The 15680-nt window shown below is 35.1% G+C and overlaps 1 long non-coding RNA gene across 1 annotated transcript; it reads left to right on the top strand.

Annotated features, from left to right (window-relative positions):
• The first annotated feature begins 14477 nt into the window (after nucleotides 1–14477).
• Nucleotides 14478–15040, top strand: LOC102608451 (uncharacterized). Its single transcript, XR_371488.3, has 2 exons — nucleotides 14478–14578; nucleotides 14771–15040. It is a non-coding gene; the product is annotated as an uncharacterized LOC102608451 (long non-coding RNA).
• Nucleotides 15041–15680: the final 640 nt, after the last annotated feature.

The raw sequence follows: 15680 nt of genomic DNA, 5'->3' as shown, positions 1-15680 counted from the left end.
TGAAATAAGACAATGGAGAACAAATTATTCTTTAAAAAGAAAAGAAAAGAAAGAAAGTCTACTTTGAAATATTAAATTTTAAATCACGTACATACATTGCCGATTCACATGCATCAACTATATTATTTGTTTTTAACTTAAAAGTCAAAAAGTTAGTGGATAATTTGTAGTTAAAGAGGCTTGTTTGACGAGAATGCATTACTAGATGTGGGTATGGGTTTTGTTGGATAGAGTTTGTGAAAACCTAACTCAACCCATTATTAAATGGGTTGTCATAAAATCAACCTAACCCAATTAAATAAACATGTTTAACCCAATCCAACCCAACCCTTAAATTATCGGGTTGGGTTGAGTTGATTGGGTTGAAGACTTGAAGTCAAATTAAAATTAAAAATTGAATAAAGAAAAAGATATGAAAGTTGAAATGAAATTTATTGAAATCAAATATAAATATATTATATTATGAAAATTATATTCACTATTTAGTATTCGATCAAGAAAACTAAAAGAATATAGAATGAATAAATAAGAAAAGTACTTAAGTTGATTGAGAATTGAAATTTAAGAGAATAATTTTAGTTTTAGAGTTAGAGTCTAGAGTAGTAGATACAAGAATAAAATAGTCTCTTTTACAAAAGAATAAAAAGAGGATTAAAAAAATAGATTAGCCATTTCGACTTTTAGGATTTTGCAATTGAGAATTATCTTATTATTATTATTATTATTATTATTATTATTATTATTATTATTTATGTGTGTTGGATTGGGTTAGATGGGTTCATCATAATTAACCCAACTCAACTTAATTATTAATTGGATTTGAAAAAATTAACACAATTAACCCATAATAACCCATTCAACTTGTCAAAATTAAATTGAGTTGGGTTGGGTTGAGTCCGTCGGGTTGGATTGGGTTTGCCCATCCCTATGCATCACAATTGAATACATATGGTTGATAATGTGAATTGCATGCTCGAATTTAATGCATGAACAAAGCATGCATAATATTAAACGCAACTTAGTAGATGTTTTTACAAAGTCAATTACTGTTGACAAGTTTGTATGAGATAGATTCTAATATGGCCTAATAGAAGTACCATAATAATGGAAAAGTATAAAGGATAGACTAACAACAATATTCACTTCACCATTAAAATTTTATTTAATAATGATTTAATGGGTGAAAAGAGCGACGCGCTTGTAATTCTAATTAATCCACAGCTTCAACTTTTTTCATAGTCACAAAATTTTACCATGTGTTTAATGGTGGACACTGATGCTCATTAGATTATCTACCAAACCTCACGTATGCTAAAATAACATGGTGGATGAGTCCCTTTGCTTTACTAAACGTGATACTTGAATTAATCTTTGCTTTACTGAACGTGAAACATTATTAATTGAAGGACCTGTGAGGCCCCCCTCTAATGCTTTAATTACTTAATTAATCATCATCATTAGTTGTATTTTTAATTTAACTAGCCACATATACACTCCTAATTTGGATCGACAACCTAACAGTCTATATATGTGAATGTGAAACACGTTTTTTTTTTTTTTTTTTGGGGTATGGATAGAACATGTGAAACATGCATGCTCAAAATGCAAGCATGCAGAGAAAATTAGAAGCCACTAAGACTAATTAAGCATCATTAAAAATTTAATTAATGTAGCGCTTCTCCTTTTTTTTATGCCCTTCTTATCTTTTGTAAGCTTGTTGTTGAGTGTTAGAAAATGTATATTTATAAAGGAGAAAATCGTCATTTTACACTACAAGTTTTACTAACACCTTTACTTTTATGAATTTAACCTTCTTTTGATTTAATTCCGTGTGTTTTATTTTAATTAAGTATTTTATGTATTTTAGGGGCATCATAGTCATTTCACAATAAACGAGAGATCAGATGGCAAAACGGACATCACTTTTGAACTCAGGACGGTCGAAAACCTTAGGAGGAGCATAAAAGGAAAAATGGCACTGTTCACATGTACGGTACTGTATACGTTACTGTTCACGACACTGTTCACATAGACGGACGATGACGTGGCATTGACCGATGATGTGGCACTGACTGATGAGGTGTCACGATCCTGTTGGGCTAAAATTCTTATGTACTGTTGATGGTGACATGGCAGCATATTAGTGGACGAAAAATCTCGCGTACGGTACATGCATCACACAAGATTATTTTTAACCAAACTGCATTACTGTTCATCCGGGTCAAACTATGTTACTGTTCATCCATGCGGTCAAACCGCATACTGTTGACTGATGATGTGGCGCAATCCTGAGCGTCCAAACTGTTTTTAATCCAATGGCCATGATTTACTCAATGTATCTATAAAAAGGGGGCCTTCCCCCCCTAATTTGATACCTCTGAATCCATTTTTGGACTTTGTTTTCTATAATTCCCTCTCCATCTTGTATTTTTTTCGTATTTTAATAAATTCTCATTTTGCCCCTAGTTCAATTATGAGTGGCTAATTTTCTTTCAAGCTTGGGTTGAAAGTGAAGTCTCAACATGTGTCATGAGCTTAATTTGGTAAATTTATTTTCTCTTCCCCTCTAGTTTTTGTGGATGTTTTGACTTCTCGTCGACAAATAATACTAATCTTGTCTAGTACCGCCTTGGTTTCACCGGCCCTCTAGTACAAGGTTATTATTATTTGGCACGATAAGCCCTTAGCACCATATTGATTAGAGCGTGGTTCATGAGGTGTGGATTCCTCCCTCATGATTTAATTGGCATTAATACGGATTATTTAGCCCATGATGCATGTTGATACGGATCCAGATGCCCAAGCACGTCATCTCAATAGAATTCTCTTCAATTTATTCTTGTCATTTCAATTACAATTTTAGAATTTATTCTCACCATTTTAATTTAAGTTTTAGCATATTCCAAATCATTTCCACCACAAATCCAACCACCCATTTACAAAACTAATTCTACACATAATTAAAATCCACCTTCTCGTGGGATCGACACTCGTCACCATTAGTCTATACTACAATAGATTCGTGCGCTTGCGAGTACATTAAAATTTGCACAACAAGTTTTTGGCACCGTTGCCGGGGAGGTAAGTAATTTTAATTAATAGAATTAATTTTTGTGAATAATTTCTTTTATTTGTTTTCTTGTATTTTTTTTTGTTATTAAAAAAAAAGAAAAAAAAAGAGTGAATCTACATTTAAAGGTTAGTATTTCTTTTATTTTTCTCTTCTTTAAAATTCTGTAATTTAATTTTTAATTTATTTTTCTTTGTAATTTTTTTTATCTTATTAATTTATTTTTCGTTAATTTATTTCATGTATTTATTTTTGTGTATTTTTATAGAAAGGTTGTAATAGCGCAATAAGGTTAGTATCGTAATTTCTCCCTCTTCTTTATTTTTATTTGTTTTGTTCCCATCTTTATTTTTATTTTATTTGTTTTTCATGCATGGTCGTAGGTCATTATTACCTAATCTTGAATCTATAGACCTTGAATTAGAAAAAACACTTCGCACACACAGGCACGTTAAAAATAAAATGGATTTACAAGCATCACATGAGAGGCCATTTAAGGATTATTTCAGTCCTTTAGCAAATTTGAGCACATCATGCATAAGATACCCAAATGTAGCTACTAGGAGTTTTGAATTAAAACCTAGTGTGCTAAATTGTCTCCCCACATTTTATGGCCTAGAAAATGAGGATCCATATAATCATCTGAATGATTTTCATGCTATTTGTCAAACTTTTAAATATGAAAATTTTTCAGATGATGATGTAAAACTTAGACTATTCCCATTTTCTTTAAAAGATAAAGCTCGTTCACGGCTTAATACATTGCCTGCTAATAGCATTGCATCATGGGAACAAATGGTAACAAAATTTTTGAATAAATATTTCCCAGTGCATAAAACCAATGCTATTCGCAGGGAAATCTCGGAGTTTACCCAGAGAGAGGACGAGCAATTTTTCGAAACATGGGAGAGATTCGATGGGCTACTCTTGAAGTGTCCACATCATGGGTACGAGAAATGGCACCAATGCCAATACTTTTTGGAGGGATTATTGCCGAATGTGCAAGAATGGCTAATGGCAACAAGTGGAGGAGAGCTAATGTCAAAAAGTGCATCAGAGATTTGGGAATTCTTCCAGCGACAAGCGGATAATTCCCAACAACGGAGTCGATCACTCAGGAATACTAGAAGAATTAAGGGAGTAAATGAGGTTCACATTGGCGAGTCAACTTCGGGAATCGAAGAAGTCAAGGAGATGGTTGAAGGTCTTGCTCGACAAATAGCATCGTTATCGACTGCTAACTCAACAGAACCACATGACCATGACTCATACTCAGATCAAGCCAATGCCATAGGTGTAATGAGAAAGCCATCAAATTACAACCCATACTCCAACACATATAACCCTGGATGGAGAGACCACCCCAATTTTTCATGGTCTCAAGGACTCCAACAGAATGGACCAGCAGCTTCAGCTCCACCAATGCAACCAATTCCTCAAATTCCTCAAGCCTCTCAGCCCCCATTTAGACCATACAATCAGAACCAGAACTACTCTCAACCCAGACCATGGGAGGATTCATTCCAGAATCTCAAGAATCTTACTCACTCTATGATTGAGCAACAGAACCGCACCATTGATGGACTACGAAATGAGTTGAGAGCAGGCTTCAATTCACAAGCCCAATCAGTTTCAAGCCTTGAGAAGATGGTGGGACAACTTGCTTCTTCAGTTCAGACCTTGGCAATGACCGTTGAGAAAGGTAAATTTCCAAGTCAACCAGTGCCTAACCCTAAAGGAGTGCATGAAGCAAGTACCAGTTCACCACAGCAGCATGGAGAAGTCAAAGTCGTCATGACCTTGCGAAAAGGAAAAGAAGTCGATAACAAAGTGGAGATGCCGGTGATAAAAGAAAATCAAATTGTACCTGTGAATGTTGAAGACTCATCACCGGAGGAGAGAGAAGAAACCAACCCACAGGAATATGTTCCCAAAGCTCTATTTCCTCAGAGGTTAGCTAAAGGAAAAAAGGGAAAATCCACAGGTGAGATTCTTGAAATCTTCAAACAGGTAAGTATTAACATCCCTTTTGCTTGATGCTATTAAACAAGTTCCATCTTATGCCAAGTTTCTTAAAGACATTTGTACTAAAAAGAGAAATATGCATGTTCAAAAGAAGGCATTTTTAACAGAAAACGTTAGTTCTATACTCCAACATAAAATTCCTTTAAAATGCAAAGACCCAGGCTCCCCCACTATCTCATGTAGTATAGGGAACCACACAATTGAGAATGCTTTGTTGGATTTAGGAGCTAGTGTAAATTTGTTGCCTTGTTCAGTATTTGTGAAACTTGGACTGAGAGAATTACACCCAACTTCAGTGGTGTTACAACTCGCAGATCGGTCCACGAAAATACCTCGTGGTATTGTGGAGGACGTGCTTATCCAGGTAGACAAGTTTTATTTTCCTGTTGATTTCATTGTAATTGACACTCAACCAATACAGGATTCAAGGAAGCACATCCCCATTATTCTAGGCCGACCTTTCTTGGCGACTGCGGATGCTCACATTCAATGCAGGACTGAAAATATGCAGTTGTCTTTCGACAACATAACTATGGAGCTGAACATCTTCAACATTGCCAAACAACCTCACAATGCAGATGATGGAATTATTGATGTGGATTTAATTGAAGCATTAGTTGATGACACTTTTCTTTCAAACTTTAGTGATGATCCTTTACAAACATGCTTAACTCACTTTGGTTTGGATTTTGATATTGACAGATCAGTCGATGAGGTCAACGCCCTACTTGACTCAGCACCATCCATGGACACTAATAAATGGAAGTCAAGAGTTGAACAACTAGCACCATCAGAGAAGAAACTCATCCCATCATCAGAATCACCACCGAAACTCGAGCTCAAACCATTACCCAACACTCTGGAATATGCATTTTTGGGAGAAGAAAGTAGTCTGCCGGTAATCATCTCATTATCCCTAAATGACGAACAAAAAGGTAAGTTGTTGGATGTTTTAAAAGAGCACAAAGGAGCATTAGGATGGACCATAGCAGACATTAAATGTATAAACCCAGTAGACTGCATGCATTATATTTACCTTGATGAAAATGCTAAAACTACTAGGGAGATGCAACATCGGTTAAATCCTAACATGAAAGAAGTTGTTAGAACTGAAGTCCTTAAGCTATTAGATGCATGTATCATTTACCCAATTTCTGATAGTTCATGGATCAGTCCTGTGCAAGTTGTCCCCAAAAAGTCAGGAGTCACAGTAGTTACGAATGCTGATAATGAATTGGTACCCACTAGAGTAACTACATGATGGCGTGTATGCATTGATTATATTCCGTCACACGTAAAGACCATTTTCCTTTACCATTTATTGATCAAATGCTTGATAGATTGGCAGACCATGAGTTTTATTGCTTCCTAGATGGCTACTCAGGATATAATCAGATTCCCATAGCACCAAAAGATCAACAGAAAACTACTTTCACTTGCCCTTTTGGCACATTTACATATAGGAGAATGCCATTTGGATTATGTAATGCACCTGTTACATTTCAACGATGCATGTTGAGCATTTTTTCTGATATGGTTGAACGATTCCTTGAAGTCTTTATGGATGATTTTTCTGTCTTTGGTGACTCGTTTGATCAATGTTTACATCATCTAACACTAGTTCTGCAGAGATGTATCGAGAAGAACTTGGTCTTAAATTGGGAGAAGTGCCATTTTATGATAAAACAAGGTATTGTTCTCGGTCACATCATTTCGAGCAAAGGTATTGAGGTTGACAAAGCCAATGTGGATCTCATTTCTAATCTTCCTCTACCCAAAACAGTCAGAGAAGTAAGAACTTTCCTTGGGCATGCTGGTTTCTATAGACGTTTCATTAAAGATTTTAGTAAAGTTTCTAGACCCTTATGCAATTTACTTGCTAAGGATGTACCTTTTATCTTTAATGATTCATGTCTTGTGGCATTTGAAAAGTTAAAACAGTTGTTGACATCATCACCCATCATTCAGCCCCCAAATTGGAGCTTACCATTTGAGCTCATGTGTGATGCATCTGATTATGCAGTAGGAGCAATATTAGGACAAAGAGTTGATCGAATTCCCCACGTTATTTACTATGCTAGTATGACATTGAATGATGCACAATTGAACTATTCAACTACTGAAAAAGAAATGCTAGCAGTAGTGTTTGCATTAGAGAAATTTCGATCTTATCTCATTGGTTGTAAAATAATCGTGTTCACAGATCATGCTGCTCTTAAATATCTTCTCACAAAGAAAGATGCAAAAGCTAGACTAATTCCTTGGGTGTTACTTTTGCAGGAATTTGACTTGGAATTCAAAGATAAGAAAGGGACAGAAAATGTTGTGGCGGACCACCTCTCTCGTCTCCATTTTGACACAATTACAGAGCCATTAATATTGAATGAGTCATTTCCAGATGAACAATTAATGAGTGTGGAAGTATTACCATGGTATACTGATATAGTTAATTATCTTGTTACATGTCAACTTCCAGAGCATTGGACTAAGCAAGACAATGCTAAATTCTTTGCGGAAATAAAGAATTTCTTTTGGGATGACCCGTATTTGTTCAAGTATTGTGCAGATCAAATTGTTAGACGATGTGTCCCAGAAAGTGAAATTCAGAATATCCTTTCATTCTGCCATGAACAAGCTTGTGGAGGCCATTTCAGTGCTAAGAAAATAGCAACTAAAATTTTACAATGTGGTTTTTATTGGCCAACTATATTTCGAGATGCTTACACTTTCTGTTCTTCATGTGATAGGTGTCAACGAATGGGGAGTATTACACGAAGGAACATGATGCCACTAAATTCAATTTTAGTGGTTGAGATTTTTGATGTATGGGGTATCGACTTCATGAGACATTTTCCCCTTCTTTTGGCCATCAATACATATTGGTTGCTGTTGACTACGTATCGAAATGGGTAGAAGCAATTCCATGTAGGACCAATGATCACAAGGTGGTGATAGGATTTTTGAAAAGCAACATTGTTTCGTGCTTTGGATTCCCTCGAGCAATAATCAGTGATGGTGGTGCCCACTTTTGTAACAAAGCATTAAAAGCTCTTTTGACAAAGTATTCAATCACACACAAAGTGGCGACTACGTATCATCCGCAAACCAGTGACCAAGTTTAGATATCCAATCGAGAAATAAAGTACATATTAGAAAAAACGGTGAGGCCAGACATAAAAGATTGGTCATTAAGACTTGATGATGCATTATGGGCATACAGAACAGCTTTCAAGACCCCGATTGGGATGTCACCCTACAGGCTAGTGTATGGAAAAGCTTGCCACATACCCGTGGAACTCGAGCATCGTGCATATTGGGCCATCAAGAAATTCAATTTTGACATGCAGCAAGCCAGCTCAGAAAGAAGATTACAGCTGGCAGAACTTGAAGAAATTCGCAATGATGCATACGAAAATGCCCAGATTTACAAGCAACGAATGAAAGTCTTCCATGATAAGCAAATTATGAGAAAATAGTTCACTCTAGATCAGAAAGTGATTTTATTCAATTCTCGCTTGCACCTATTCCCAGGTAAGTTACGCTCTCGTTGGTCTGGCCCATTTATTGTACATACTGTTTTTCCACATGGGGCAATTGAAATTAAGGACCCAAAGAACGATGTCACGTTTAAAGTTAATGGTCAAAGATTAAAGCCATGTCTAGAATACCAACCACATGGAGAAGACATCGAAATAAATTTGAGTGACCCACCAAATTTGAATTGATTTTTTTCTTTTTGGTGATTTGATTTTTTCTTTCTTTCTTTCTTTATATTATTCTTTTGCTAATTGAAATTATTTTTACATAAGTGTGTTTGTTTAACTATTAAGTTTTCTCTTATCATTTTTAATCATGAGTACCTTACTTAGACCGTTCCTCCTGAACATTCTTAAACCACTTCAATGTGTCAAAACTCATCTCAAAAGGCAGATTCAATTTTGTAAAACACATCGCATTTGGGCTCTACAACCACCAGAGTTAGTATCCTATGTTGAGGGTCTAGAAAGCCAACTCAGAGATATTAAGAGAAGTGTTTACGACATCCAGTTGGAGCTTGAGGTGAATTCAATAAGAGAACGATTTTAATTTTCTTTGTGTGTTTTAATTTGTTTTTCTGTTTGTGTGCTTTAGTTTGTTACCCCGGTGAAGTGGCGGATAACGGTACTCCATGACAATCAAGTCGGTTACTTCAGTTTCCCATAATAACTGATATTCTGAGGCAAAAATATGAACAGAAACGAGATTCTAGCAAAGCTTCACAAGCGATTCCCTTCACTTCCTCAGAATGCCCTCCTTACGATCTATAAAGCTCGATCTGAATGCATGCGATTACTCATGAGGAATAACATACCTGCTGACATCCGTTGGTTAATCGAGGCTAAAGTACGATCGGCAGATGAGTTACCTCCAAAATTTATTGCATACTTGCCTGGTTGTGGTAAAGGAAATTATGCAAGAAAACGACGAGCTCAAAAAATTTATGTTGCTTGTCATAAGTGTGCCAGAATGAGTTGCAATAAAAACCCATGTTCTTTAGGAATGGTGTCTGATAACAGGGAATATAAGATTCAATTCATTAGGAATGGCTTGAATAAGGAGTCATTGGATGATATCCTTTTGTCTCTTGAAACGCATCACAGTGGATATGTGCAAGGAGCGATTCTCCAGTTATGGCCATTATTTCAGAAAGAGCATGCACGATATAGTCTCGGGAATCTGACTATAAACGACCCTGTTTGCCAGTTTATAAGAAAACTAGATAGGAAGCCTATCCTCGACCCATAGAGAGCGTTCAAGCCGTTTCTGGACGTAAAACCAGAGGAAGATGTGAGCCACAGTCGCAACTACCTGTAAATATCCTTTCACTTTATTGTTATTTTATTTCACTATTGTTTTATTGTGTGCATTATTTTCTTTAATAATTTTATTATTGTTTGCTTTTTCCTTTTTACTGTTTCATTTTTGACTCGCGAGCCACGTGCTTTACGCGTTATTTGACACTGACATGTTATCTCATATACAACTGTGACCCACTGTCACCAAGACTCTTAAATGTGATTTTTTTGTCAAGCACTCACAAATTATTTTTAAGAAGTATCACAATGGCAGCTACTCCAAATAGACAATTCAAGAACATTTGTGTGCTTTCTGGATTTACCTATGACAAACATAAAGAGTTCGTTGAGGCAGCCATCGATCTTGGTCGAAGTATAGCAGAGAGAAAATTACACTTGGTGTATGGAGGAGGTAACCGAGGGTTATCAAAAATGGTCTCAAAAGCAGCTTTTATCAGATGAAGTCAAGTGTTAGGCATCATCCCAAGAGTCCTAAAACCATTGGGCAGTTCGTCTGACTCATCAACTGGAGAAGAGTTAGTCGTCTCAGGTATGCAAGAAAGAATAACTGAAATGCTTAATCATGCTGATGCTTTTATTTTCCTTCCAGGAGATCTTGCAACACTAGAGGCACTTATCACACTAGCATCTTGGGCCCATCTGCACATCCACCAGAAACCCATCGGTTTGTTAAATGTCAACAACTTTTATGATGTCTTTATCGCATTTCTTAACCATGCAATAAAAAATTATTTCATTCCCTCTAATGCGAAAAAACTCTTTATTTGTGCTCACACTGCTAATGAGCTACTTGATATGTTACAAGTTTATAGACCGGAGCCAGACCCCTGGACCTTTGTGTTGGAGCATCCAAATAATGATGGTAATAGTAGCCGCAGTAAGAAGTACAAATTAGATTTAACTCTCCGCTTGTAAATATTGTTTTCTGTGTTGCACCACCCAGGTGATGTCTTTTAAACTCTACTTCTTTCCTTTCAAACATTGAGGACAATGTTTCGTTCTGGTTGGGGGGAGGGAATAGTTGACAATTGTGAAATTTTGGTTAAGTTTTTACTAATTTTTTGTTGTAGAAACTAACTGTTGCTAACTTTTTGTGTTGAAGATGGCCGAATATAGAGTGTAGTGACTCTAGAAACGCATCTTCATCGTTAAAAAAAAAATTCAGACATTTTTTTTCTTTATTATGTTTTTATGTTTATTTTTCTTCTTTTTAATTTCTCCTCTATAAATATACATTTTCCAACTTGTGAGTCGAAGATGGCTGAATATGGAGTGTAGTGCCTCTAGAAACGCATCTTCTTAAAAAAAACAAAACAAAACAAAACAAAACAAAACCATTTTCGTTTTCTATCATTTTACGTGTAACTTTTCTAATTAATTTTTCTGCATCATTTTCACATTTCTGCATGCATATTTTCCTTTCATGTTTAGAATAGGTTGGGGGGTAGAATGTTGTTTAAAAAAAAAATTGTGTGATTTGTTTTAACATTGGATGACATGATTAATTTCAAATTTTAGTATTTATATTATCTTTGGTCTTAAGTGATGTTACGCTATGTTTGCTACTTTACATGTTGATGTCGGAGACAAATATGAGTTGCTTGAAGGAATGAACATGTCATAAATAAGTACCAAGTGAGTTGTTGAGCCTATCATTTTCTTGGAGAGTAACCCTTTTGCCCATTCTCTATACAGCTTAGCAGTTTATTATTTTATACACGATCTCTAGATTTCTTTTGAGTTAACCCTTAAAAAAATGGTAAAAAAAAATGTGTTGCTACATTGGGAGGCCCATCTAACTAGTAGATATGGATGATTATTTAGAGCCCTAAAAGACGATGGAAAGGCCATCTTTGATCCGTTTGAGCCTTTCTAGCCATCCCTTTTATTAAATATCCATAGTTACCCCTTTTGAGCCTTAAAAAAAAAAAAACTTTTTCTTTGTTAACTTATCATCTTGACCCACTCTGATTTGGAGTATTACCCAATGTCTTATAAGTTCCATCACCTATTTATGTTTGAGAAAAATGTAAATAATTATTTTGTTCAGTGACGTTGTGCCAAGCAAAAGCAAAAAAAAAAGAAAAAAAAAAATAATAGGTGAAATGCACCTTGCAACTTTCAAAAAAAAAAAAAACATTCCTCTGCATTTTTCTCAAACATATACTTTGTTTTTCTTATTTCCCTTCTTTGTTAACCATGTCCCTAGCCTATGTTTCGTCCTAATAAAAGTCCTTCTTGATTTTAGGGAACTATAATCTGAAGTAGAAGCTAGTTATATGGGCTAAAAAGATGTAGTGATGCATAAAAAAAATAAAAAAAAAATAAATTGGGTTGACTAGCATTTTTATTTGATTGGAGATCGTATTATTTTTAAGCTGAGGGTATATTTCTTTCATTTTGGTGAGAGCATGTGAGATCACTTCTTTATTATTTTCTCTCAATTACCATTCATTGGAGTGACTATTTTTATTGGGTTTAACTTTTTTTTTTTGTGAGAGTGTCACTATTTCCAGTGAGATTTTGGGGTTTGACATGTCATTCTTGAAAGTAGCTATAACAAAGTCTACTGGGCTGATTCATGTGGATGGTTGATGTGGGTGTGATGTTACTTTAGACTGGAGATAATGCTTATACTTTTATTTGATTGCTATCATTAATCTGATTGAATAAACACGAGTGTTTCTAAATAAAATAAAATAAAAAAATCATTTTGGTTTTGAATTTTGTTTTCGCTTTATTTGCTAGGGACTAGCAATAAGCTGGTTGGGGGGTGTGTTGAGTGTTAGAAAATATATATTTATAAAGGAGAAAATCGTCATTTTACACTACAAGTTTTACTAACACCTTTACTTTTATGAATTTAACGTTCTTTTGATTTAATTCCGTGTGTTTTATTTTAATTAAGTATTTTATGTATTTTAGGGGCATCATAGTCATTTCACAATAAACGAGAGATCAGATGGCAAAACGGACATCACTTTTGAACTCAGGACGGTCGAAAACCTTAGAAGGAGCATAAAAGAAAAAATGACATTGTTCACATGTACGGTACTGTATATGTTACTGTTCACGACACTGTTCACATAGACGGACGATGATGTGGCATTGACTGATGATGTGGCATTGACTAATGAGGTGTCACGATCCTGTTGGGCTAAAATTCTTATGTACTGTTGATGGTGACGTGGCAGCATATTAGTGGACGAAAAATCTCGCGTACGGTACATGCATCACACAAGATTATTTTCAACCAAACCGCGTTACTATTCATCCAGGTCAAACCGTGTTACTGTTCATCCGCGTGGTCAAACCGCGTACTGTTGACTGATGACGTGGCGCAATCCTGAGCGTCCAAACTGTTTTTAATCCGATGGCCATGATTTACTCCATGTATCTATAAAAAGGGGGCCTTCCCCCCCTAATTTGATACCTCTGAATCCATTTTTGGACTTTGTTTTCTGTAATTCCCTCTCTATCTTGTATTTTTTTTTGTATTTTAATAAATTCCCATTTTGCCCCTAGTTCAATTATGAGTGGCTAATTTTCTTTCAAGCTTGGGTTGAAGGTGAAGTCTCAACATGTGTCATGGGCTTAATTTGGTAAATTTATTTTCTCTTCCCCTCTAGTTTTTGTGGATGTTTTTACTTCTCGTCGATAAATAATACTAATCTTGTCTAGTACCGCCTTGGTTTCACCGACCCTCTAGTACAAGGTTATTATTATTTGGCACGATAAACCCTTAGCACCATATTGATTAGAGCGTGGTTCATGAGGTGTGGATTCCCCCCTCATGATTTAATTGGCATTAATACGGATTATTTAGCCCATGATGCATGTTGATACAGATCTAGATACCCAAGTAAGTCATCTCAATAGAATTCTCTTCAATTTATTCTTGTCATTTCAATTACAATTTTAGAATTTATTCTCGCCATTTTAATTTAAGTTTTAGCATATTCCAAATAATTTCCACCACAAATCCAACCACCCATTTACAAAATTAATTCTACACATAATTAAAATCCACCTTCTCGTGGGATCGACACTCGTCACCATTAGTCTATACTACAATAGATTCGTGCGCTTGCGAGTACATTAAAATTTGCACAACACTTGTCACATTGGTGCATATCAACTAGAATTGAGAATCGAATAATAGATTGTTTGTTGGCAAATAATTTTTTTCTACCATTTTAGTTATTCTTGCTATCTTGGTTCTTACAAACAAAGAATGTGATTCCTCACTTCCCAATCACTACTTATAGGGATTATTTTGATTTGGGGAAAATATTACATTAAGCAAACTAGAGCAGTGAAATATAAATTTGACTTGTAGATAAGTATCAAAATAAATTATTATTACTATTAACTGATTAATAGATATTATGAAATCGGAATCTTTAAAACATGATAGTCGTGTGTGCCATTTGCCACAGGCCCCACGTGCGGGGCCTACTGCTTTCACGCAATTGGCCGTCGCTACTTGGATGTGTATAAATACCATTTCAAGGCGGAACCAAAATCTCACCTCGCTCAAGTCTCTCAAACTACTTGCTTTTCATTGCATTAACAGGAAGAGTTCTTTAATTTTCTGATTTGAAGAATATGGAAGCTGTTTTTGCAGGTACATTTTAAGACAAGTTCACTTTGACTGCCGCTTCGAATTCTTATCTTCTCTCTCTCTCCCCCCCTCTCTCTCTCTCTCTCTCTCTCTATATATATATATATATATATATATATATATATATAATTCTTTATTAATTAAATTATATATGCATTTTAAGATTATGTTTTTTAATAAAGAAATTTTTATCAGGTAAGAACCAATGGTCAGAGATGTTTGTTATGAAGGAGGGTGTTCCTATTTGGCCGTATTGGGATAGTATTCTTGCTGATGAGATAAGAAATGATAATCTTGATCTTCTTGAAGTTCCTCAATACGGGCGAAACCTTAATGAGACTGGTTGATTGGCTAAATACGAGTTGCTTTATGTTGAGTAATGTTATGCTTTCAAGAGTTTGTATTTCATAAACAAAGTGTGGATTTGGTACCTCAAAATGCAATTTTATATCACTTTGCATGAAAGACATATATGAAATACTTAGTATTTAATAAATAAGCATAGCGTTACTCTTTTGTATTGAATAAATAAAAGACTTGTACTATTGCCAGTAGTTTAATTCAATAAATAAGATGATCTCTTCAGATGTAAAAAAATATCCTTTGATTGCATCATGTACTTTAGTTTTCCTAAAAATAAAAAAGGTTGATTGTGTGTTGATTTGTTATTATTATTATTATTGAGCAAAAGCACAACTAAGTACGAATTTTTTTTTTTTTGAGAAAAGGGAAAAATATTAGAAATTTAAATGGGAGGACAAAGATTGAGCCTAGAAAGAAGCTCAATAAAGTAAAAAATTAAAAAAAAAACAAAGAAACAAATAAAGATGAGTCATGATATGAGCGCAAAGGGCAACACAATGGTGGCATAAATAAATGGGGTCCTAATACTGAGGTAACTGAGGCTTCATACATTATTTAATATTGAGATTTTTATAAATGATTATTACTACTTGAAAATTGACATTAGGTTCAAAGGTCCTAATTAGTCCATTAGATATGTATTTTATAAGGGATCTAAGCTACTATGCCAGGGTAACCATTGTGAGCTATGGTTTGGAAAGTATGAATGCACTAATTTGAGGATTAATTCACACAGAATTCT

This window comes from Citrus sinensis, chromosome 4 (genome assembly GCF_022201045.2).
Source record: "Citrus sinensis cultivar Valencia sweet orange chromosome 4, DVS_A1.0, whole genome shotgun sequence".
In the NCBI taxonomy this organism is placed as follows: Eukaryota; Viridiplantae; Streptophyta; class Magnoliopsida; order Sapindales; family Rutaceae; genus Citrus; species Citrus sinensis.
Note: the sequence above shows the minus strand (reverse complement) of the source record. Positions and strands in the feature narration are given on the sequence as shown.